This window comes from Hippopotamus amphibius, chromosome 2 (genome assembly GCF_030028045.1).
Source record: "Hippopotamus amphibius kiboko isolate mHipAmp2 chromosome 2, mHipAmp2.hap2, whole genome shotgun sequence".
Lineage (NCBI taxonomy): Eukaryota > Metazoa > Chordata > Mammalia > Artiodactyla > Hippopotamidae > Hippopotamus > Hippopotamus amphibius.
Window position 1 is genome coordinate 136,784,522 of NC_080187.1, and position 24,667 is coordinate 136,809,188.

The following is a 24,667-nucleotide window of genomic DNA, read 5'->3' on the forward strand; positions in this document are numbered from 1 at the left end:
TGAAAATAATAACCTCAGGACCCTGAGTCATAATTGATTTACAAATTTATGCTTATATAATTGATATATTTAGTCAGGATGGTATAGATCTGTGTTGTCCAACAGCCACCTACAGAGTTTGAGCACTTGAAATATAGCTGGTTCGAAATGAGATGAGCTACAGCTAAATAAACATCTTCTTTCAGACTCAGCCTGATAAAAAGAATGTAAGGTATCTCAGTGATTTTTTACGTTAATTACATGTTTAATTTATAATACTTTGGATACATGAGGTTGAATAAAATATATTATTAATTTCATCTATTTAATTTTACCCTTCAATGTGTCTACTAAATAATTTACAAATACCTATCTGGCTCAAGTTACATTACTATTATACCATACTGGGCCAAATTATGCTGTGCTAACAGATAAACTCTGAATTTTCAGTAGTAAATAATACAAGAACGGTCAATTTCTTATTCATGGTCTGTATCCAAAAATGGTACAAATACAAACCCAGTGGGGGGCTCTACTCCACAGTCTTTCAGGGATTCAGGCTGTTGGAGGGACTAACATTTTGATCAGAGAGACAAAAACAAAATTTCCTTTGTTGCCCTAGAATGGATAGAGAGTTTTGGGGGATCTTGCCCCAACACAAAGTGTTTTGAACCAGAAGGAACACACATCATCTGCTTACAGCCCATTGCCAGAACTCATCATGAGACTCCAAGGTCAAAGGAGATCAGAGAAGTGTCACCATCCCATGCACCGGAAGACAGGTCAGCATGGACACGGCTGCGCATCTCAACTGTCTACCACAGTGTGCATAGTTTAGTGACACATACATTTCCAACACCAATCACTCCAGTCTAGAGCAGAACGGCAGGAAGACGGCAAGATGGCACGGGGTGATGTGATCAGTCATTTATACCTCGACAAGAACCACCACCGTTAGGTGAGGAAAAGAACCTGAGGCTGAGGAACTGAGCACAGAACTGATATATGAGAAGTACGTTAGAAGTACAGAATGTCTAGCTGCCCATTTTTTTTCTAGCAGTGTCCTGTGCTTTGGTATATATCTCAGGTGAACAAAATGAAATCAAATGTTGCCTAAGGAAGGTCAGACAGCTGCTCAGAGGAAACTCACCACAGTCCAAAATCTAATGATTAGAAAGACTTTTCTGGAACACTAAGAGTGTCTCCGTCTCTCAGGAACAAGGTCATATTTAAACAGAATTCCAACATAGTAATTTAAGATGGAAACACTGTCATCCTCAGATAGGACTCACAAACCCATTCCCTTATTACAAGGAGAAAATGCTAAATGGAAAATCACTCTTACCTGGTAAATAGAAAATTAAAACAAGGAATGGCCACTGGTCTCAAGAATTACTTCTCAGGTAAGGAGGCTTGAGGAACTCTCATATATTGTAGAAATCATTTGACCAAGGAGTACGTGATGCCTAAGTTTATATAGCCAAGAACAGCTATCTACTGCTATAGACGCATAATGCTACCCAAGAACTGGTCCTCTTATTTTACGTTTTCATGATTAAACCATCTATTTTCCATGGGCTTTATCCAAATAAAGGAAGCACATGTAATGAGATTTCCGATGACTGGATTGCATTTACTGCCACTCCACGCTGCCTGAGATGACTTCCAGAAAGCCTTAATTACAGTTTTAGATATTCCCACATCCTTTCAGCACATTTTTGTTCATGGTATTACACATCTCGTCATATATGATGTGTAGATTTTTGCCATTGTAATTCTCAGAAGGCTCTTATATTTATGAGTCCTTGGGAACACCTCTCTGTGGTCCCCATAAAATAAAAGTCTGTCCGATTTGGATTAATGCAATGACTTTCTTTTCTATGGCAAATTATGTTGTATTTGGATTAACGTTTGAATACTCAGACTAGAAAAGGAAAATTGAAAATTGGTTCTAATAATTCTACACTCTATGAAAGATCTAATGAAACAAATGATCAGCTTTTTACTAACAAATAAGAATAAAATTAGTGAAGATGTCTTTGCCTTTCATGTTTTTTCTTCAGATTTTCACTGGAAGACATTAAGATCTTATCTACATAGAACAAATTTACCAAATGTTTCATTGGAAACATCTATAAGACATACATCTACAAGCACTAAAATATGAATATTTATGGAGACAAATTTGATACTAATGAGACGTTTTCAACATGATGCTGAGAGCAGGTCAGCATAATTTCCCACTGCATTGGCTCTGGGTAGGTTTGGAATGACGGTTACACTAAAGACAATTAGCCTGAGTAGCATTCATGTTTATAAGTACAACAGAGAGTTTATTATACTGCATGATTCCAAAAACGATAGATAACCTCCCTATACAAAAATACACCCTTGGCTGAAGTGCAAAATACCTAACATTCCACTCTTAATATTTGTGGAAGATTAGAGTTGAAGGTATCTTAGGGGTCTGGCCCCACTCTCAACTTTTGGGGATAAACAGAGCCTTTTAGGTCTTTGAATTTAAAAATTCAAATGATACCAAGACTGCCAGAAAATCGAGACAATAGTTTTCTAGTGTCAATCAGTGAACACCTAGAACCAGAAAACTTAAGTAGCATGAAGTTATTAGTTACCTCTGGAGAGGCATAACAAATGCAACCCAGAAGGGAAAATGGCATGATGAGGGATGAGTCATGAAAAGGAGCAGAGTAGACTTCATCACATTATTCAGTTTTTTGTCCTAAGTAAATTATAACTTTAAACAAGTTTTAAGACCTTTAAGAGAGGAGTTAGGCTTTCATACTTTTTTTTTTTTTATATTCCCCTCAGGCTCTCACAGTAGGCTATAAAGATAGCAAGGTTTCAATAAAGATTTGTTCACTCAATATTTACCATGTTTTTATAGTGCCAACTATATCCTAGTTGCTATACCAGGTTATAAATGTATATCACAAACAAGAAAGATTCTCTGCCATCAAAGGGTTTATGGTCTACGTGGGGTTTCCAAACAATAAAACATGCCATTAGAATTCACTGTTAATACAAGAACAAAATAGAAAAAGTCTGTTATATTTCTGTACACTAGCAATAAACAATCTAAAAATAAAATTAAGAAAAATTATATTTACAATATTATAAAAAATACTTTTAGTAATAAATTTGCCAAAAGAATTATGATTCATATTCTGAAAATTACAAAATATTGTTGGAAGAAATTAGAGAAGACTTAAATAAATGGAAAGATTGGTACTTCATAGGTGGCACAGTGGTTAAGAATCCACCTGCCAATGCAGGGGACACAGGTTCGATCCCTGCTCCAGGAAGATCCCACATGCCACGGAACAACTAAGCCCATGTGCCACAACTATGGAGCCTGTGCTCTGGAGCTCATGACCCACATCTACTGAGCCTATGTGCTGCAACTACTGAAGCCCACAGGCCTAGAGCTCATGCTCTGCAACAAGGGAAGCCACCGCAATGAGGAGCCCGCGCACCACAATGAAGAGTAGCCCCCAATCTCAACTAGAGAAAGCCCGTGCACAGCAATGACGACCCAAAGCAGCCAATAAATAAATAAATAAATAAATAAAATGGAAAAATCAAAATAAATGAAAGAAATTAGGGAAGATCTAAATAAATGTTCATGAATCAAATGACAATATTCAGATGGCAATACTCCTCAGATGTATCTGCAGATTTCAACGTAAGCCCTATCACAGATGGCTTCTTTGCAGAAATTGACAAGCTGATCCTAAAACTCATTTGGAAATTCAAGGTATGCAAAATGGCCAAAACAATCTTGAAAAAGAAAAGCAGAGTTGGAAAACTCACACTTACGGGTTTTAAAACTTATTACAAAGCTAGAGCAATTGAGCAAGTGAGGTAGTGGCATAAGGTAAACATATAGATCGAAGGAAGAGAATCAAGAGTCCAGAAATAAAACCTCACATTTATTTATGAACAATTTATTTCTAACAAGTTTGCCATGACAGTTTAATGGGGTAAAAACCAGTCTTTTAACAGCTGGATAGCTACATGCAAAAGAATGATATTGAACCCCTAACTCACCGTATTAAAAAACTCAAAATGGATCATAGATATACATATCATATCTGAAACTATAAGATTCTTAGAAGAAAACATAGCATAGGAGTAACTCTTCATGACCTTGACTTAGGCAATGGATTCATAAAGTAAACTCCAAAAGTCCAAGCAACAACATCAACTACATATACTGTTGGGTTTAATCAATTTTTTAAAATTATATTTCAGTGAAGAGAGTGAAAATGAAACCCACAGAACAGGAGAATATATGTGAGAATATATTCCAAATTATTGATCTGATAAGGGATTTGTATCTAGAATATATCAATAACTCCTACAATTCAACAACAGAAAGACAAATGCCCTCCTGAAAACAGACAAAAGATCTGAACAGCCATTTCTCTAAACAAGATATACGCAAGCCACTAGACATATAAAATGATGCTTAAATTACAACGAAGTGCTGTTTCATACCCAATCGGATGGCTAGCATCAAAAAGACAGATAATAACAAATGTTAGTGAAATTGTGGACAAACTGGAACCTCATACATTGCTGGTGAAAATGCAAAACAAGTCAGTCACTTTTACAAAACAGCTCGCCGACTTCGTAAAAAAGTTAAACTTGGAATTACTGTATGACCCACCATCGGCATATACCCAAGAGAACTGAAAACCTGTGCCCACTCAAAAACTTACAGATGAATGTGCATAGAAGCACTACACACAATAGACCAAAGCTGGAAACAGCCTAAATGTTCACCAACTGATGAATAGATTACCAAAATAATGTATATCCACCAAATGGAATATTACTCAGCCACATAAAGGAATGTAGTTCTGATAACATGCTACAGGGCAGATGAATTTTTAAAGCATTACACTAAGTGGAAAAAGCTAGTCACAAAGAACCGCATATTGTATGATTCCATTTATATGAAATGTTGGTAATAGGTAATTCCATAGAGTCAGAAAATATCTCAGTGGTTGCCAAAGGTCAGGGTACAAGCCTCCTTTTAGGGATGATTAAAATGTTCTGGAATCAGATAGCAGTGATTCATGCATGATTTTGTGCACATTCTAAAAACCACTGATTAATGGACTTTACAAGGGCAAAGTTTGTGGTACATGAATTTGCAAGGAATTCAGACAACTTACGCAGTCTAAGGAAATAGTCTCCACAAAACTGCCCTCACCTCACACCCTAGATACAGATTTGGAAGTCCCCAGGGCCACCTTCACTTCACACCAGCTGGCTGTAAATTAGGGGGTTTCCTAATAGCCATCCTTAGATTCAATAATGACTCGGAACTCAAGAAAGCAGTGTACTTAAATTCACAGTTTTATTTTAAGAAAGGATACAAATGAAAACCAGCCAAAGAAAGAGACACTTAGGGTGACGTCTGGGAAATTTCCAAAAGTAAAGTTTCCATCATCTTCAGGGGTGTGTTACCTTCCCAGCATCAATATGTTACAGTATACACGGAATATTGTAAAACAGAGCTTTTATTGAGGCTTCATTATGTAGCCATGATTGACTGAATCATCGCCCACATATTGAACTCAGTTTCCAGCCCTCTTTTCTTGCCCAAAGGTGGGGTCCATATCAGGTAGCTCAAAGCCCAAAATCTCTAGTCACTTGATTGATCTTTCTGGCATGACCAAGTGTTACCTCCTTAATATAATTTAGCATCTGCTTAGCATAAACTCTCAGATGTAATCAAAATTATGCATCATGAATAACAAAGATACTCTTATCACTCAGGAAATTAAAAGAGATTGGAAACTACCTGCCAGGACTCCCAGGACAAAATTCAGATCTCTCTTTAGCTGAGGTCAAATTCCTTACTACACAGAATTATATCACAATAAAGCTGCTATTTAAAAAAAGAAAAGGAAAGAAAAAAGAACATTGAATCCTGATTTATGATAGATACTGCCCACATGTATATAAAGTGAATATAGGAATTTAAAGTCGTATTAAAGAATTTTAGCAGGATTCTTCAGAAGGGTAATGTATGTATATCACTGCTATTGAAATAATGCCTGAATAAGAGAAATTTTAAACTACTGGCAATATTTTTTTTTAATTTACTGTGGAAGCGCTGATATGGAAATAAATAAAGGCATCCACGGAACAAGAAAGAGATGCATGCAGTGCCGGAGGGACATCAAGAGAAGCTCTAGCAAAGCACTAGCTTCAGAAAGTTTCCATGGGTTAGTGGTAAATTGTCAACAGTAAACACAGCAGTGTAATGGAATACTTTAAGATACCATGACCAGACTTGACCTCAAAGTCAAGAAAATATAAGTGGAAAATATAACAGTTCTGGAGTCCAGAGTGATGAGATACAGCTCTTTAAATTTCCACCCCTTACAGAGAGGATTTGTCCCAGAGTCTAGGCAGGACCAAGTCCCCAGCTGAGGATCAAGTGTCCCAAGACATTGGAAGAGAAGAGCCATGCAGCACAAAGGGCATGGCTCAGGGTCAACATGAAACCTACATTCACATGGAATCCATTTGGAACAATTATGTGGACCCAAAGGCACTGATTTTAATCTTATTTATTTCTCCTCACAAATACACTAGATGAAAAGAACCCTACGGGCAATGGCTTAGAGTAGACCCTTCTCAAGGACAGAACTCAGAAGACAAATTCCAGTTAGGAAATTAGAAGTCATGTCAGCCTCATACATGGCCAGGAACCAGAAGGAGTTGACGAGCACCTGGATCCAGTAGCATCAGTACCCTTAACCTACTTCTGAATGGAGTTCACCTCTACCTGAGAAGTTCTGTTGGCTTTAACAAGTTAACATCCAAAGCAAAACCAGTTTCTAACAGAACCCTGCTTTAATGCAATGCCAAACCATGGGTTGTAAGTAAAAAAATAAATCTTATCTGAAAAAAATTTGTTATAATAAAACTCACTTACTAATTGATTCATTCATCCAAAGCATGCCTTTGAATATCCACGAATAATTTATTTATTCAGGTAACAGGTATTTATTGGATGCCTATAACATCAGGTATTTAGTCTCAGATGATACAGAAGTGAACAAATCAAATAAGACAGAGCTCTGCATTCAGAGATCTTACATTTTAGAAGGGACACAGGCAATAAATACACAAATACACACAAAGGAACATAGATATGTACCTAAGAAAGATAATACAGTTGCAATGCACTAAAGAAAGTAAAGGAGGGAAATGAGAGTAAGCATGCCTGGAGAGGGGGAATTCTAATTTTGATATGTTAGATCACAGAAAGCCTTGCTAAGACATTGACATTTGGATGACATTTTGCGTGGAAAACAGCCAGGCAAAATGTGGAGGAAGAGAGTTCCAGGCAGAGAAAACATCAAGTGGAACAGGGGAGGGAATATGCTAGGGAGTTTGAGAAACAGGAAGAAGGATGACACGGAAAGCAGAAGCTAATATACATACAAAGCTCCTTATGGGCCACAGGGAGGGGTGTGGATTTAATGCTAAATGCCAAGTGCTGGGCCATGTGGATTATAGGGTCACACTCTCTACCTTCTTGAATCTTCCAGTCTAGACCATGGGGTACAAACACTAAATAGCCACACACAAAAAATAGAACTACAACTGGGACATGCTGCAGAGGAAGACTCCAGCTCACCCTATGGCTTTATAACTAGGAAACCTGATTTAATTGGGGGTAGGAAGGGCTACTTGGGGGGAGTAATCTTTAAGGAAAAATTTAAAGTGGGGTTGTATAAATATAACCTGTTAAATGATTTTAGGTATACATGAATAAAGATAGAAAGATAGGTAGATAGATGTGATAGATTTATAGAATTCAATCACTTTAATTAAAGTTTTAAAATGGTGACCCTAATGAGGTTGCTGATGAAAAGAATGACAAATTTTCAGTCACACAGAATATATGCCATCAGACATGGAAATTTTATTATCTTTGCAATGACAGATTGATTCACTATACAGGACTTCATAATATTTGAAATTAGGAACATGGCATTAAAGTTCACAAACTGATTACCGTAATTATAGTTCATTTGATCTTGATTGCTTTTGTAGGAACTCCTGATTAAATCTGTCTGCCCTTGTAATTCCTAAAGCTTCTTTCTTACAATGCTAAACATTTCTTGGGATAATAATTCAGCATTTTGCTTTCAGTCTTTCCCTTCTTCCTGTACCATATTGTCACAGTTGTTTTAATCATAATTCTATTTTTCTTAAAAACCTGGAGTATTAGTTTACAAAGATTTTCACTGACAGTATTCAAACTGAGACCCAAAACAAGTTGGGGAAGGCAAGCATTATTCATTCTATTTACAGATGAAGAGACTGAAGATCACCAAGGGGAAGTGAATGGTCCTAAGCCATTCAACTCTTACTGTGTTAGTTTCTCTTCTTCAGGTTGCCAGAGAGCTCTAGGATATTGGACTCACACAGGCAGGGAGCCATGCATGCATTCTTCTTCACCAACAGGGAAATGCATGTGAGAGTCACTTTGCTTCTTTCCCTAAGGAGAGCAGAGAAGCTAGAAAGAAGCAGAAGGACAGAGGACAATGTCCCACTAAAACACAAAGATCTTTTGATCTCCCCCCTTCCAACTTTCTGAGTTCTCAGCCTACTCCTTACAACTGAGATTTTGGCAGCCAAATAACTAGTCAGCCTCTGCTCCCTGGGGCAAGGAAAGAGGCTGGAGGGTAGGGGGAGTTTGTCTGTCTACAGACATTAACCTCTGAAGAAGACTTCTGTAGATCTAGAGCCCCAGCTCTTTACAAAATGATTCATCCAAGAGGGTTCAGTTAGATGAGCAGGCTTAACAGAATTCCTAGAAAACCAAGGCCACCAGTATGGGGGCAGGGGGGAGCTATTGGATAATGGCTGTTATTTTTGAAGACTTGCCCATGAAAGATGAAAGGCAGGGGCCCAAGGAGGCTGGGGGTGTAAGGGCAAGCCCAGAAAAGGTAATATTGAACATTAATTGGGTGCCAGAGAACTGCCAATGTTTTGGAGTCCCAAAAGGAGAAGCTTCCATTGCAGACAAGGCTACGAGATGAAACCTCAGTCCCAGAGAAACCACTGACCTGATAGAAAGAAAAGTTCAGTGATTGGTTGTGACTCAAAGATAGATTGAGGGCCCAAAAATTCTCCCAAAGGGCTAACTCCAATTCCTTCTTTCAATAGATGCTTGGGAAAGAGGGAAAAAAAATAAGAGGATCAATTGGTATTGGTATGGGCTGAATTATGTCCCCTTGATTCATACATTGAAGTCCTAAGCCCCAGTACCTCAGAATGTGACTGTTTTTGGAGACAGGGCCTTTGAAGAGTGGGTTAATTTTGTATATGGTGTGAGGAAATGTTCTAATCTCAGTTTTTCACATGTAGCTGTCCAGTTTTCCCAGCACAACTTATTGAAGAGCTTACCTTTTCTCTATTGTACACTCTTGCCTCCTTTGTTGTAGATTAGTTGACCTTATGTGTGTGGGTTTATTTCTGGGCTCTGTATCTTGTTCCATTGATCTATGTTTCTGTTTTTGTGCCAGTTTTAATTACTGTATCTTTGTAGTATAGACTGAAGTCAGAGAGCATGATACCTCCAGTTCTGTTCTTTTCTCCAAGGTTGTTTGGCAATTTGGAAATTTTTGTGGTTCTGTATAAATTTTAAGATTATTTGTTCTAGTTCTGTGAAAAATGTCATGAGTATTTTGATAGGGATTGTATGAAATCTGAAGATTTCTTTGGGCAGTATGGATATTTTAACAATACTAATTCTCCCAATTCAAGAACACAGGATATCTTTCCATTTCTTTGTATCATTTTCAAATTTCTTCATCAATGTTTTATAGTTTTCAGAATATAGGTCTTTCCCCTCCTTAGCTAAGTTCATTCCTAGGTATTTTATTATTTTTTAAGTGATTGTAAATGGTATTGTTTCCTTAATTTCTCTTTCTGATTGTTCATTATTAACATACAGAAAAGCAAGAGATTTCGGTATATTAATCTTGTATCCTGCAACCTTGCTGAATTCATTTATTAGTTCTAACAGCTTTTTTGGTAGAGACTTTAGGGTTTTCTGTATAATATCATGTCATCTGCAAATAATAACAGTTTTACCCCTTCCCTTCCAAATTGGATATCTTTTATTTCTTTTTCTTGGGTGATTTCTATGGCTAGGACTTCCAATACTATGTTAAATAGAAGCAGTAAGAATGGGCAACCTTGTTTTGTTCCTGATTTTAGAGGAATAGCTTTAGGTTTTCATAACTAGAGTATGATGTTAGCTGTGGGTTTGTCATAAGTGGCCTTTATTGTGCTGAGATATGTTCCCTCTTTACCAACTTTGATGAGAGTTTTTATCATGGAGAGATGTTGAATTTTGTCAATTTTTTTTTTGCATCCATTGAGATAGTTGTGTGATTTTTATCCTTCCTTTTGTTAATGTGGTATATCACATTGATTGATTCGTAAATACTGAACCACCCATGTATCCCTAGAATAAATTCCACTTGATCACTGTGTATGATCCTTTTATTTATTGTTGAATTCAATTTGCTAATATTGTGATGAGGATTTTGTATCTATGTTCATCAGAGATATTGGCTTGTAATTTTCTTTTTTTGTAGAGTCCTTTTCTGGTTTTGGTATCAGGGTAATAGTGGCCTTGTAGATGAATTTGGGAGTATTCCATTCTCTTAAAATTTTTGGAATAGTTTGAGAAAGATAGGTATTAGCTCTTCTTTATATGTTTGGCAGAATCCCCCTGTGAAGCCATCTGGTCCTGGACTTTGTCTTCTGGGAGTTTTATTTTTTTAATTACAAATTCAAGTTTATTACTAGTGATTGGTCTGTTCAGATTATCTATTTCTTCTTGATTCTGTCTTGGGAGCCTGTACATTTCTAGAAATTTGTCCATTTCTTTTAGGTTGTCCAATTTCTTGCCCTGTAGCTGCTTATAGCATTCTCTTACGATTTTTTGTATCTCCATGGTATCAGTTGTTACTTCTTCTCTTTCCTTTCTTATTTTGCTTATTTGGGTTTTCTCTCTTCCTCTTGAGGAGCCTTGCTAAAGTTCAGTCAATTTCTTTTATGTTTTTGCAGAACCAGTTATTGGTTTCATTGATCTTTCCTGCTGTTTTTTTTTTCCCTCTATTTTATTTATTTCCTCTCTGATCTTTATTATTTCCTTCTTTCTGCTGAATTTGGCTTTGTTCTTTTTTTTCTGAATGAATTTGGCTTTGTTCTCCTTTTTCTAATTCCTTCAGATGAAAGTTTAGGTTGTTTATTTGATATTTTTCTTGTTTCTTGAGGTAGGCCTATAAACTTCCCTGCTAGAATTACTTTTGCTGCTTCCCATAGATTTTGGAAACTTGTGTTTCCATTTTCACTTGTCTCAAGGTATTTCCTAATTTCCTCACACCATATGAAAAATGAACTCAAAATGGATTAAAGACCTAAATGTAAGACCTGAAACCATAAAACTCCTAGAAGAGAATATAGGCAGAACACACTTTGATATGAATCATAGCAATATTTTTTTGGATCTGTCTCAAAAATAGAAGCAAAAATAAACAAATAGGACCTAATCAAACTAAAAGCTTTTGCACAGCAAAGGAAATTACTGACAAAACAAAAAGACAACCTACTAAATGGGAGAAAACATTTGCAAATTATACGACCAATAAGCGGCTAATATCTAGATTTTATAAACGGCTCATACAATTCAATATCAAAAACAAAAAAAAAAACCCAAAGAACTCAGTTTAAAAATGGACAGAAGAAATGAATAGACATTTTCCCAAAGAAGATGTACAGATGGCCAAAAGGCACATGAAAGAATGCTCAACACCACTAATCATCAGAGTAATGCAAATCAAAACCACAATGAGATATCACCTCACATCTGTCAAAATGACTATCATCAAAAAGTCTGCAAATATCAAATACTTGCGAGGATGTGGAGAAAAGGAACACTTGTACACTCTTGGTGGGAATGTAAATTGGTACAGCCACTATGGAAAACAGTACGGAGTTTTAGCAACAGACTAAAAATAGAACTACCATATGACCTAGAAACTCCACTGCTGGGTATACACCCAAAGAAAACAAAAACACTAATTTGAAAAGATACATGCACCCCAATGTTCATAACAGCACTATTTACAATTGCCAAGATACAAGAGCAACCTAAGTACCCATCAACAGATGAATGGAAAAGGAAGATGTGGGACAGATATTACTATCTGTGTGATACAGAATATTACTCAGCCAAAGAAAGAATGAAATTCTGCCAATTGAAACAACATGGACAAATCTAGAGGGTATTATGCTTAAGAGAATGAAATGTCAGACAGAGAAAAACATTCTGTTATCACTTACATGTGAAATCTAAAAAATAAAGCAAATGACTGTATGTAACAAAACAGAAATAGACTCATAGATACAGAAAACAAACTAGTGGTTACCAGTGGCAAGAGAAAAGGGGAGAGGAATGAGATGGGGGTATGGGATTAAGAGACACAAAATACCATGTATCAAATAAATTAGCTATAAGGATATTTTGTATAGCACAGGGTAATGTAGCTATTATTTTATAACTTTAAATGGAGAATAATTTATAAAAATGAATCACTATGTTGTACACCTCAAACAATGTAACATTGTAAATCAACTGTACTTCAATGAAAAAAAAATAGTTGATTAAATTAAAATGAGATCATTAGGATAAGCCCTAATCCAATACTCCTGGACTGGATTTTTTATAACAAGAAGAGATTTGGATGCCAACACAAAGGGAAAATCATGTGAAGAAATAGGGAGAAGACAGCCATCTACAAGTCAAGGAGACAGGTCTCAGAAGAAACCAACCCTACCTTTGATCTCTGAGTCCAAGCCTCCAGAATTGTGAGCAAATCCATCTCTGTTGTTTAAGCCACCCAGTGTGTGGTATTTTGTTTTCGCAGCCATAGCAAACTAATAGAGGTACGTCTATGTTTTTCTTCTAAGCCCCTCACTTCTCTTGGTGGGGGGTGGGGATGGAGTCATCCTAATACACAGCCAACCCAAGGAGATGGATTAGAAAAGTGAGGGTATCTGGTCTGTTGGAGCAGACAAGGGTGGCATCAGCAGACCCATCTATAAAGAAATAAGAAAGAGAGTTTCTGGGAAATGAGGAAGGGAATGCTATTCTCCTACAAATTGCCCAACACAGCAGTGAAATAGCATCTCAGTGAAAAAATGCCTCTTCCTCCTCCTTCACAATACAGCACACAAAGGACCACCCCACCCTTCAGAGTAAACCATCTCATTGGGATTTACAAAATACAAGGTAGTCAGGTTGTTCAAGTCTTTACAAAAATCTGACCCTAGAAGAAGGAAATCAAGATATAATGGGTGATTGTTTTCAATAGTATTTCTCTTGAAATTATGCTCTTTCCTTTCTTTCTTCTCTTTTTTTTTTTTTTGTATTCAGAATCAAAGCCATTGTGGTTATACAGTTCTCAACTTGCTTTGGTTATACTTTAGTTTTTTTAAAGGCATAGAAAAATATTCAAATGAGACATGGTGTGTGAGAAATAAAAAGAGAGAATGAGTTATTGAAAGCTGTATGGGAAACCTGGGGTCACCTGTGCTGCTGGGAACCCAGGCTGCAGTGCATTGGAGCAACATGGTGGTCGAAAAGTACTCCTACCCTCAGTGCTCCAAGTAGAACAAACATTAGGGTGAGGAGCCAGATCTGGTCATTCCCTCCAAGTCTCCCTAAAGACATCCTCAGCTGAGCAAGCAGGCAGGTAGATGCAGAGCGGTACTTCCCCTCTGGGGAGGGGGGAGCCCTTCTCGTGCCCTTCACCAGCTGATCTTAATCAGTCTGAGTCAGAAGAATCAGCAAGTCCATCACTTGGAGATTTAATTATCTTTTCTTTACTTAAATCTCATAATGCACAATTCTAGGAGGTTATTAATTTTTCATTCCAAAATGAGTGCATGAAGCCTACCTAGTACGATGTTCTGCTGCCTTTGAAAAATTTCACTCATGCTTTGGGTCTGTGCTGTGAATGGGCTGTACCTTCTCTTGATTAACACTTGGAATCCCATTGAATCTTACTGACAAGGGCTTAAGGCAAGGTGGTACTAGCATGCTCCTAATTATCTGTTAACTGAGGTATCGCCAAACCCATACCAGCTTCAACAAGAGGCTGGAGCATGGGACACTACAGAACCCCACCCCCCAGCCACAGCAGGAGCCCCTGCATCTAACATCTGTCAATCTGCCCCTGCAGCTGCCTCTACCTGAGTTCAGGATTGATCATTTCTCACTTGAACAATAACATTAGCCTTCATCTTACTTTTCCAGTTCCTCTTCCTACACTCAATCTTACCAAAGTACCTGCAATTGCTTGGACGTATTTCCAAGTGGTGTTTTCCCTTGGCCGGGAATGCCCTCCTGCCCCTGTTCCCCCTGTCTAACTTCTACTCCTCCTTCAAAAAACACCCCAAGGACCACTGACCTGAGAAACTTCTTTCCCTGCCCATGGACGTCACTGCCTCCTCTGTATGGGACTATTCCTCACAGATAATAATTCAAAATAATTGGACACTTCTAAAATTATATTACTCAATAATTAGGTTATATATGAATATACAGTACACATCAAATTGTAACTACCCTGATATTTCTCAATTTTCTTAATGATCATAGCACAGGAATAGATTATAACTCTGGAGTAGCACCCAAATAGACAGTACCCCCCTTTTGATTATACAAGAGGAGCCCCTGTTCTGTGGTCTGTTCTTTAGAGGGACCCACATATTACCAATGTACCAAAAATACATTTATGAAAAGATACACAGGCAATAATAATCAACCTGTCTCACCTGTCCTCTTGGCTATAAATGCAGTGGGCTCTTACAAAATGAATTCTCATTTCCCAATAACGCTGTGTCCAATTTCTTGCTTCTCTTTGGTTTCGATTCTTTATTCCACGTTTTTTTGCAGATGAATGCAATATTCACAATAGTTGCATAAGTTGGCAGAGAAACATTTTGTAACAGAAAACAATTGCTTACGCAGACATCACTGGCCCTTTAAAACAACACTCAGACATATGCAATCATTAAGTTTAGTAGTGTTTGATAGTTCATCAACTTCGAGTCAAATAAAAACATAGCTGTACACATATTTTGTCATAGTAAAGACATGCTTGTCAAATTTGTGAGTGTGATAGGTAACTTTTCAGTAATTAGGCATATGGAATGTGGACTCCATTTAGACACTTGCCCCAAATGTTCAGGGAAGGCTGTACCTTGATTCCCAGATATCATGCCCCACCCACTTCTTGTGGAGAAATATCAGGATCCTTAATGTCAGCCCATTCTTTGGGGCACTGACGATTCCAGGGTCAGTGCCCCCAAGAAATGAATGAACACATCACGATGCTGTTAATTGTGGTGTGCTATAAAAGCTATCTGATATATGCTATGAAAGACAAATTAAGATTCCATGTTACTGTGTCCAATTTAATTATGAGCAGGGTTCATTGAGCATTTATAACATGATACAAATAGCTGTGATTGCTTCCTCACAAGTTGGTTGTGACAACACATTCACATCAAGCCTAGTTCCAGAGTTGTAATTTCTGAGAGTGTTCCATTTTTTTAAATCCCCTGTGTACAGCTCTCACTCCTTATATAGCAGTTATGCATTTGCATAGCTGGCTTCATTCCTAGAAGATGGGGACCAGATTATATTCTCCTTGGATATGCAAACCCTACAGTGTGTACCTGTTTTTTAAAGGGATTTCTTGCTATTTTTCAATCCTACCTGACAAAAGAATGCAAGCATTTGTTGGAGGAAAGTTCTTGATATTTGAAAAGAAATAACTAGTAATCAAGGACTCTTCCGCAATATAATCGTTTCCTTAATTTTTTGTCATGTTACAGTTGGTGCTCCATAAATGCACATGAAATGAGTCAAGGTGGCATACGAGCAGCTCTCTGCTCTGCAGTTACAGTGTGCCTACAGGTGATATCTGTTTCCCACTTCTGCCTCAGTTTTTTTTTTTATCACATCAAGTTCTTAATTTTAGTAGCATTTTAAAAAAATTTTTTAAGCTCTTTATTGGAATATAATTGCTTTACACTCATACCAGCTTATGCGGTACACCAAAGTGAATCAGCTGTATTTATACACATATCCCCATATCCCCTTGCTCCTGCGACTCCCCCCCACCCTCCCCGACCCGGCCCTCCTAGGCATCACCCATTATCGAGTTGATCTCCCTTTGTTATACAGCAACTACCCACTAGCTATCTATTTTACAGTTGGTGGTGTATATATGTCCATGCCATTCTCTCACTTAGTCCCAGCTTCCCCTTCACCCCCTGCCACCCCAACCCCGTATCCTCCAGTCCATTCTCTGAATCTGCATCCTTATTCTTGTTCTGTCACTGGGTTCATCAGTACCATTTTTTTTTTTAGATTCCGTATATATGAGTTAGCATACAGTATTTGTTTTTAGTACCATTTTTATCATCTCTATTCCTTCAGTTAACAATTATTTAATTAGCATCTACTAAGTGCTTTAAATTTTCTCATGCATTTATTTTCATGTCCAGTTCTTCATTGTCTTTCTTCCTCAGTAGACTCTAAACTCCACAAAAAAAGAGACCTGTCTTATTTTACTCACTCTGAGATCTTTGACATTTGGAAAACAGGAGGTGCTAAAATATATGTATAATGCTAAACGGATGAATGTGTAAATACACAACACAACAATCTCAACAACTGAGGTTTTTAGGGTTTGTTTCCTCCCTCTATTGCTTTCTTTTTTATTCAAACAACATCAAGACAGTAACTATTTGTTTTAAAACAACAAGAAATGATTGTTTGGGAGGGCTCTCAAATTAGCCATTTCTTGACGGTGATTGATGGACTGACACTTTCACTTTTTCATCTTCCATTTCTATCCTGAATGACTCTTAGACTGCACACTGATAGATGCTTTTGCAGCAGATGCTGGAATAGCTCTCAGTGTGATACTGCAAAGCCTCTTTTCCCAGCAAAATCTGAGTCCATCAGTAACACGTCCATTCTCCACAGCCAAGGTTACAGTTTTTCCAGTCAGATTTCACTTGCTTGGGATAAATCTTATAGGCTATTAAATCTGACTTCCTGATCCCTGCTAACAGAGTATTTGAAGAACTATCAAAGAGACATTTCCAGTGTCTTGTATATTACAGTAAGCCCTTGATAGCAGCCATAATGCGTTGTATGATGGGGAATGTCATCTGAAGATAAAAATAGGCAGGCAGGCAGGCATCAGCCCAGTCGACTTAATTTTACACATGTACAGCCACTGCCGTGTCTGCAATGAGATTAGGTAATGCCCTGTTGGCAAACATTATAACTTTTCTCCAATAACAAATCTTTAGTTGATACCATAGCTTTGGTGTAACTAAGTAGAAGACAGAAAGAACAAATAGTAGTTGATTCCAAAGGAACCCTCTTGTTTAAAAAAGCTTACCCATTAAGAAGGCATGAATGAGATAGAAGTGTGTACTGAAGAAGGATTTACAGTTCTTTTGTTTTCAAATAGTCAGAGGTGGAGATAAACAGAACAGACTGAAAGCTGTTGCCAGACCCTTTCTCTTTTCTGCCTTCACAGCTAAAAGGGAAATCCTAAGTTTGTTACAAGCTCTCTATTAAATCATAATATATGTTTCCTGCACATCATTAAACCTCTAGCTGATTACTTGATGCATTTCTCTGAAACAAGAGAGCCCCATTTAGAACAGGAAGCACGTATAAAAATAGCCCTGTTAGATACCACCTGTGATTCTGATATGTCAAAGCCAAGATGCAAAGACATCAAGGTCAGAAACACCCTGTCACGAGCAGAATGTATTCCTGCTTCCAGGCAAAACAAAAGAAGAGGGAAAGCCCATGGCTGGTGAATCCATCAGATGTCTGGGAACTGTTGTCTCATCAGAAGCTTGCATATGCAGTAGGTGCTCTGGCGGAAAAAAAAGACAGGACTTACAGGGCACAGTTAAGATGCATCCCAAATGCAGTCCTCAGAACCCATTCAAGGAGAAAATGATTGGATGGGACCAGGGTGGGGCGGAGGAGGGGACGGTGAATGGGGAAAGCAGTGGGTTGAGGCTGAAAACCCTTGAGTCTTGTCACCAATGGGCAGGTGTACATCAAAGTGTTCACATGGATGCCGTTCTGTGTACTTCTCTGTTGATACTATGAAATGTGTGTTTTCCTTTAATATCATGGAAGAAAAAGCATGTCCTAGAAAGTATACTTATTTTAGTTTTTTAATACTGGAATATTTGAATATACTATGTTTGCTAATTTAATCCTAAGTCTCTATTGCACACTCCCTTATTAAGTCAAAGGAAATTGCACGCAGGTATAGCAAAGGTATAATTTTAAAAGTCCCTCCATTTGTGACATGCTGGCTTTTACCAATGCCTGAATTCCATGCTGGCTGAGATGATCTCAGTGTCTAATGGGAGAGGCACTATGAATTCTAAATGTTACATTATCTTGCTTTATAACTGCAATGTCTAATAACCAAAAGAGGGCTTTGGGCCACAATTAATAGCCATTCTTACAGATCTTTTAACTCTCTGCAATCTCTAAGGAGTTTGCTTTCCATTAACATTTCCAGAAATAGCTTACTTTACATTATTAAAGTGCTATGAGTGATAGTTTCCAAATTATTCCTAAGTTAATTATTAAAAAATGATTACTCCAAAAAGCTTTTCCCACTTTAAACTGTACCTTTAAGAGTCTTGCAATAAATATGAAGATAGAGCCATAGCCATTGTAAGGATCTCTGTCTGTGATATAACCAATTTTATTAAGCTGATCGCAAGTGTACTCTAAAATGTGTTTTCATTATAAGTTATGGTGCTAAATACCAGGGGAAAAGATATGCAAACCAGCAATATTAACTATGCCAGTTAAGAGGAGCCAGACTAACCTAATGAAGGGGATATAGCCACTAGAAAGCTATGTTTTGATTTTTTTAAAGGTTAATTAGACTGCCTAATTATCCCAGACAGAGAGCATATTATTCTCTTAGAAAAGCAAGCATAATTAACTTAGAGAGGCTTCCTCCACAAGCAAAAACAAGTAAATAAGAAAACTCCAAGCCAAAGTGGTTTGCTTCTGTTGAAATCCAGTGGCTTGATGCATATATAAACAGGATCAAACACACGTGCACACACACTCACACACACACACACACACTCAAACACACACATACACACACAACAATAGTTGTTCAATGTAGCCATCCTGAGAGTTTACAAGATGTGGAAGAGCTGACTGCAAATACATATCCACAATTTACAATCTATATGAAGTATGCTTCTTAAAAAGATGAAAGAAAGTAATTCCTAGGAAAGAATGGGACATGTGTTACTTTGATCTGCCTAGCAATAATCTCCCTTTCTTTTGGTAACACTGCCCCAATTTCCCTTCTGGAATTATCCGTTGCACCTACCTTGCCATGCAACCTCGATTCCTACCCAATCCTACCTCCCTCACGCCTTTAAAGTTTAATGTTCCCTAGGAAACTATCCAATTGCACTATCCAACTAAAACCAATTGCACACAAATGTCCACTTCAGAGTTGCAGAGAAGACATTTCCAGGGAAGCCAATATAAGGCACTGGTGCCAGCATTGGCCCTAGGAAGCAAAAACTAAAGTGAGATTTTAGATTTCACTTGTCTGCTGACGGGCAATGAGGATCACATCACTGGTAGTTGAGGTGGAACTGATAGCCCTCTCATATGCCGTAGCAAGCTAGCTGTTAAAACTTTCACTGGTGGTGAATTGGGATAGAGTACTGGTAGCAGAAAACATATTGGTGTACATGGTAGATGTAAGGTAAGTACAATATCACAGGTGTTTGGGGATTTCATGAGAATCAGCAATTTGAAGGACAATGAAATTTGATGATCTTGGCTGGGGCTCTTCGTGAATCAGAGAAAGACAAGGAAAGGCTGACAGTGATTAATTACCAATTTAAGACAAAGAATGGACCTCCTTGGTAGCATATAAAGGGATGTTCATCTCCAACAGCCAGGCAGCAGAAAAAGCTGAGGGTCAGGACCAGGAATCAAATATCATTACAGTTGAGCTCCAGATAAGGTTGGAATCCAACCCTGGAAAGTCCACTGAGGTATTTTCAGGACCCTGATTGGAAAAGAATGAGACCCTGGGATTTGGATCTACCTCATTAAGGCTAGGAACACTTTGCTTAAAGATGGCAGTCGCAAATGATTCAGCTGGTTGGATAGGAGCACATGAGGACACAGAAATTTGTGGAAGAGATATGTTAATGGACCTAAGATTGAGCACAATGAGATCTTTGTTTTGCATGTTCATGTTCAACAAAGGCCATCGAGCATGGAAGAGATGCTGAACAACCAGACAGACAAAGTGACTTGACAACTTGAGTTCTGGCGCAATGGCTACATTGAGACAGCAGCCAAAGTAGTAGGGGTGGAGAATATGCATGGTCCCAACAGCCTGGTTTCCAACTCACCAATGCTGTTCTAGGACTGATGATGCAGGACAGAGACCAATGCTAAGCTCCCAATATGGCACCATCATGCAAAGTGACTAATCAGCCACTTAGTGCAAAGTTGATTACATTGGATCGCTTTCGTTTATGGTAACTGAGATTGACACATATTCTGAATATAACTTTGCCATCCTGAATGTGGGGTCTAGTAACACCATTACATAATGGCTTATCAAGTGTTTGATCTAGTGATAAGGGATCCTCTTCAACATTCCATCAGACCAAGAGTTCTATTTTACAGCCAAGGAGGTGAGGTAGTTGACGCAAAATTATAGGATCTATGCATCTTGTATCACATCACCTAGAAACTGCAGGCAAAATAGGACCATAGAACAACATTTTGAAGACATAGCTGAGACACCAGCTCGGAGACGACACCTTCAAGGATGGGCATCCTCCCCCCAAGACGTCGTATACAACCTAAATCCACTGTATGGTTCTGTGTTCCAACTGGCAGAATACATAAATCTTAGAACTGAGGTGTAGAAGTAGAAGCAACTCCACTTACCCTCACTCCCAGTGGGGAGTTTTTCTCTTTCATCCACATAAATGTAGGCTCTTAAGTGTAGAGATTCTGATTCCCAGAGGGAGGACACTCCTACCAGGGGATGCAGCCACAGTACCATTGGTCTATAAGCCCTGGCTGCCAGCCTATCATTTCAAGTTCCTTGTGCCAAGAAACCAGATTTCAAGGAAGCTCATTATGTTGGAAGGAGTAATTGACCCTGATCTTCGTGAGGATGTTGAACTATTGTTACACAGTGAAGGTAGAAGAAAGTATGCTGGAAACCCAGTTGAGTTACTGGAGCTTTTTACCACTCCCCTGCCGAATTGTGGCAGTAAATGGTCAAGAGAAGTATTCATGGCATCAGAAAGGCATAGTGACCACGTGCCCAGACCCCTCAGAGATAAGAGCCTGGGTCACCCCGTCAAGTAAGCCAGGACAGAAGAGATGCTAGCAGAGGGTGTGGGGAGTCACAATGGGCCATGCAGGAGGGACCATCAGGTATGGCTCCGTGAACAACTGTAGCAGGAGGGGCTGTACTTTGTTTCACCAACCTTACCCTTGTAAATTTCCCCACAAAAATAGACCAACCGGAATTCTAGAGGAGCAGTTCCCAGACAGGCTGAACTTATTCAGCAAATGGGTCCAAGCAGTAAAAGGAGTAGACAGTGGTTGATGCTGGGGTGCAGCACCGAGATCCCCCACTTAAGACCGAGTTACTACTTTCCCCCAGCTGCCAAGGTGTATTTCCAGATGGCAGCTCAGGTGTGAATTCTCCAGGAATTTCTGTCAGCTATTGAGAACTTGCTCATCCAACATTATGCCCTATCTCAAGTGTAGCCCTCACTCAACAACTGGTTAATGTGGGAGTATAAAGACCTACCACTGAAGGATCACTCCAGCTTCAGAGCTGCCGTCAACAACCACCGGACCATGCAAAGCAATGACAGTATTTCTGATATTTACACACTTCAGTTAGCAAGGTACTGGGTCAAGCAAGGACTACCTATAATATATATAGGCTATCATAAAATAAGTTTGTTTTCCCCTGTATTTAACAAAAAAAAAAAAAAAAACTGCTACAAGATGCATTCCTTCAAGTGGGCTTCCATATTCTATGAAGGAAGTATATATATAACTACGCCAATATAAGGCAAGAACAATCTATTCTCCTGGAAGGAAGTAATATAAGGGCCTCATTCTTATCCATTTGTATCTATGCAAAGATTTTTGCAATTAAAGGAAAAAGAAGGGGGGGGGGTAGAAGCAAGAGAAAAGAGGGAGAGGGGAAAGATAAGAAAAATTTCAAGATTCCAAATTTATCAGTATATAAAAAAGCTATTCATGATGACCTCTTCTCATTTGCTTCTAATTTATCCCATGCAACAATCTGTCATATAATCCCCCCAACAGCCCACAATTGTCCTTGGCTCCCTAGTAAATTACAAGGAATAGATAAATGCTGAAATCAGTTCTTATGCCCAAGCTTCTCCATCAACAAACTGTGATAAAGAGAATTACGCAGCTCCTGTCCCTGCCTGTTGGAAGCCTGAAATATAAGTCCTGTTACTTAAAGATTGCTGCTTTATGATTGCACATGCGACACTGGCTTTGGGTCCTGGGATGTTTGCAAAGATGCAAACGTTAACAAGCTCAGCAAGCCTAGAAAAGGATTTGAGGGAAGACTGTCACAGCATTAAAGAAAACTCTGAGGCTTGATTTTCTCACCTGAAGGAAGGATTGGGTCTCCTGTACTTTCTGTCTACTCCCTTCCAGAAGGACTCGGCCAAGGTTTTATGGCCACCCCGGAGAGAGGAAGACGCAGGTGTTCGTTCCTTGCAGCCAGGGGCAAGAGCTCAGTTCCTTTCCGTTCTATTCCCAGCATCTTCGTGATCTCTTCCGTGGGCCCCAAGTATTTTCCAAAATCAACACTAAGTTCCTCTCCTTTCCTTTTCAGAGTGTGATGCTCAGTCTTGGAGTTATTTTCCCCTTCACGTGGAGCAGCTTGCCCTCTGCTTCTTCTTTTCTTAGAGGCCAGCTCCCTGGCCCTAATCATGTACCTCAGTAAACCAAGAATGACATCAGAAACTGAAGAAATTGAAACAGCCACTTCCTCTCCCAGAGGTCAGACGCTGCTCAAGGCTGAATGTTCCAGGGGCATTCAAGGCCAAGGAAAAGCAATTTACTTTTCACCACATTTTACCAGGGAGTCAAGTGGAGTCACCCCTTTAAAACAAGTCACCCTTTACACTTTCCCTCATCAAGTAGGTCCCCTCAGTGAGGAGAGGGAGCGATGCCCTCCTGCTTACCTGAAGTGGACACATTGATGCTCTATACTACTGGTTTCCAGTATCCATCCACACGTGAATCCCCTGGAAAGCTCCTTACAACAATCCTGGCCCCATTCCCTGAGTTTCCAATTCAGTCATTTGGGGGTGGGGCTTAAAGATTTGCATTTCTAACCACTCCCCCAGGGGATGCTGGCCCTGCTAGCCCACAACCCTCACTTTGTGTGGACTTCTGTACCACACTAAGTCTCTACCATGGCTGTAGGGACAGCAAGTGACCCCAACCAAATGGCTCATCAATGAGTCTGCTTGGGATGGAGATTTGATTTAAAATAGACCATGGAGGCAAAATCAATACGAAGAGAAACAAGTGGGTGTGGAGGGAAAACCCTGATCTTAAGATACTGGCTTTCCAGTCTCGCCCTTGATCCATACCAAACAGCTGAGCCAATTTCAAAGGCGGGCACTGATGGCAAAGAAAACTTTCAATTAGCACATCTGCAACAGAGATCGTTGCCTGAATATTTTTTGGTTCAATAGCCTTATCAGCCAGGCACCGGACGTCCAGCCAGTAAAAGGCTTTTAAGTGTTTTTATCCACCCTGAAAACTAAATGCTGGTTCAGAGGAGAATTCAATTGATTTGCAAACTGTGTTTACTCTTTTCCTTGCACCACACAGACAGCCAATTAACGACATTAAAGATTAATTAACAGGGAGGCTGTGTACTACCTGCCAAAGAGATGATTCAACTTGGAGTCTATGTTTCTTCCCAGAGAAGAAAATAAAACTCAGTAATTAAAGGTTCTGAAGCAGCTTTTGTCCTGGGTACAGAGTCCATCCAAGTCAGAATGAGAAAGGTTTCTTAAAAAGCCAAGTGGATAGGTTCAAGCTGCAGCCAAGTTTTAGCCACCCAGTGGCGTCAATTCCTGTGAGCCAGGGAGCTGCTGCACCTGCCAGGGAAGCGGGAGTCATCACTCAGAGCCTCCGTGTGCCTGCCTCCAAATGCAGCAGCAGCAAGTCAGAACCAACTCTCCATTCCTGCCCCTTCCCAACTCAGAATCACATCCCATTCCCCTAGAACATTCTCTTAATCTAAAATCATCTCCTTTCACACAACTCTCCCAAAGAAACATATCAACAGTACGGTTTGATCATTCTAAAAATACCTAATTAAACAGAAAGTTTAACTGAGGTTGGGAGAAGGGCATGATCTCACCAGAACCCTTCAGACCACTGCTGGTGATGCACACTGTA

General features: G+C 39.0%; 1 long non-coding RNA gene across 1 annotated transcript in view; it reads right to left on the reverse strand.

Annotated features, from left to right (window-relative positions):
• LOC130844807 (uncharacterized) overlaps positions 1–23,519 on the reverse strand; it is a 45,620-nt gene extending 22,101 nt beyond the window's left edge. Inside the window, exon 1 of the long non-coding RNA XR_009051243.1 lies at positions 23,434–23,519. This is a non-coding gene — a long non-coding RNA (uncharacterized LOC130844807). The remainder of the gene's footprint in view (positions 1–23,433) is intronic.
• Positions 23,520–24,667: the final 1,148 nt, after the last annotated feature.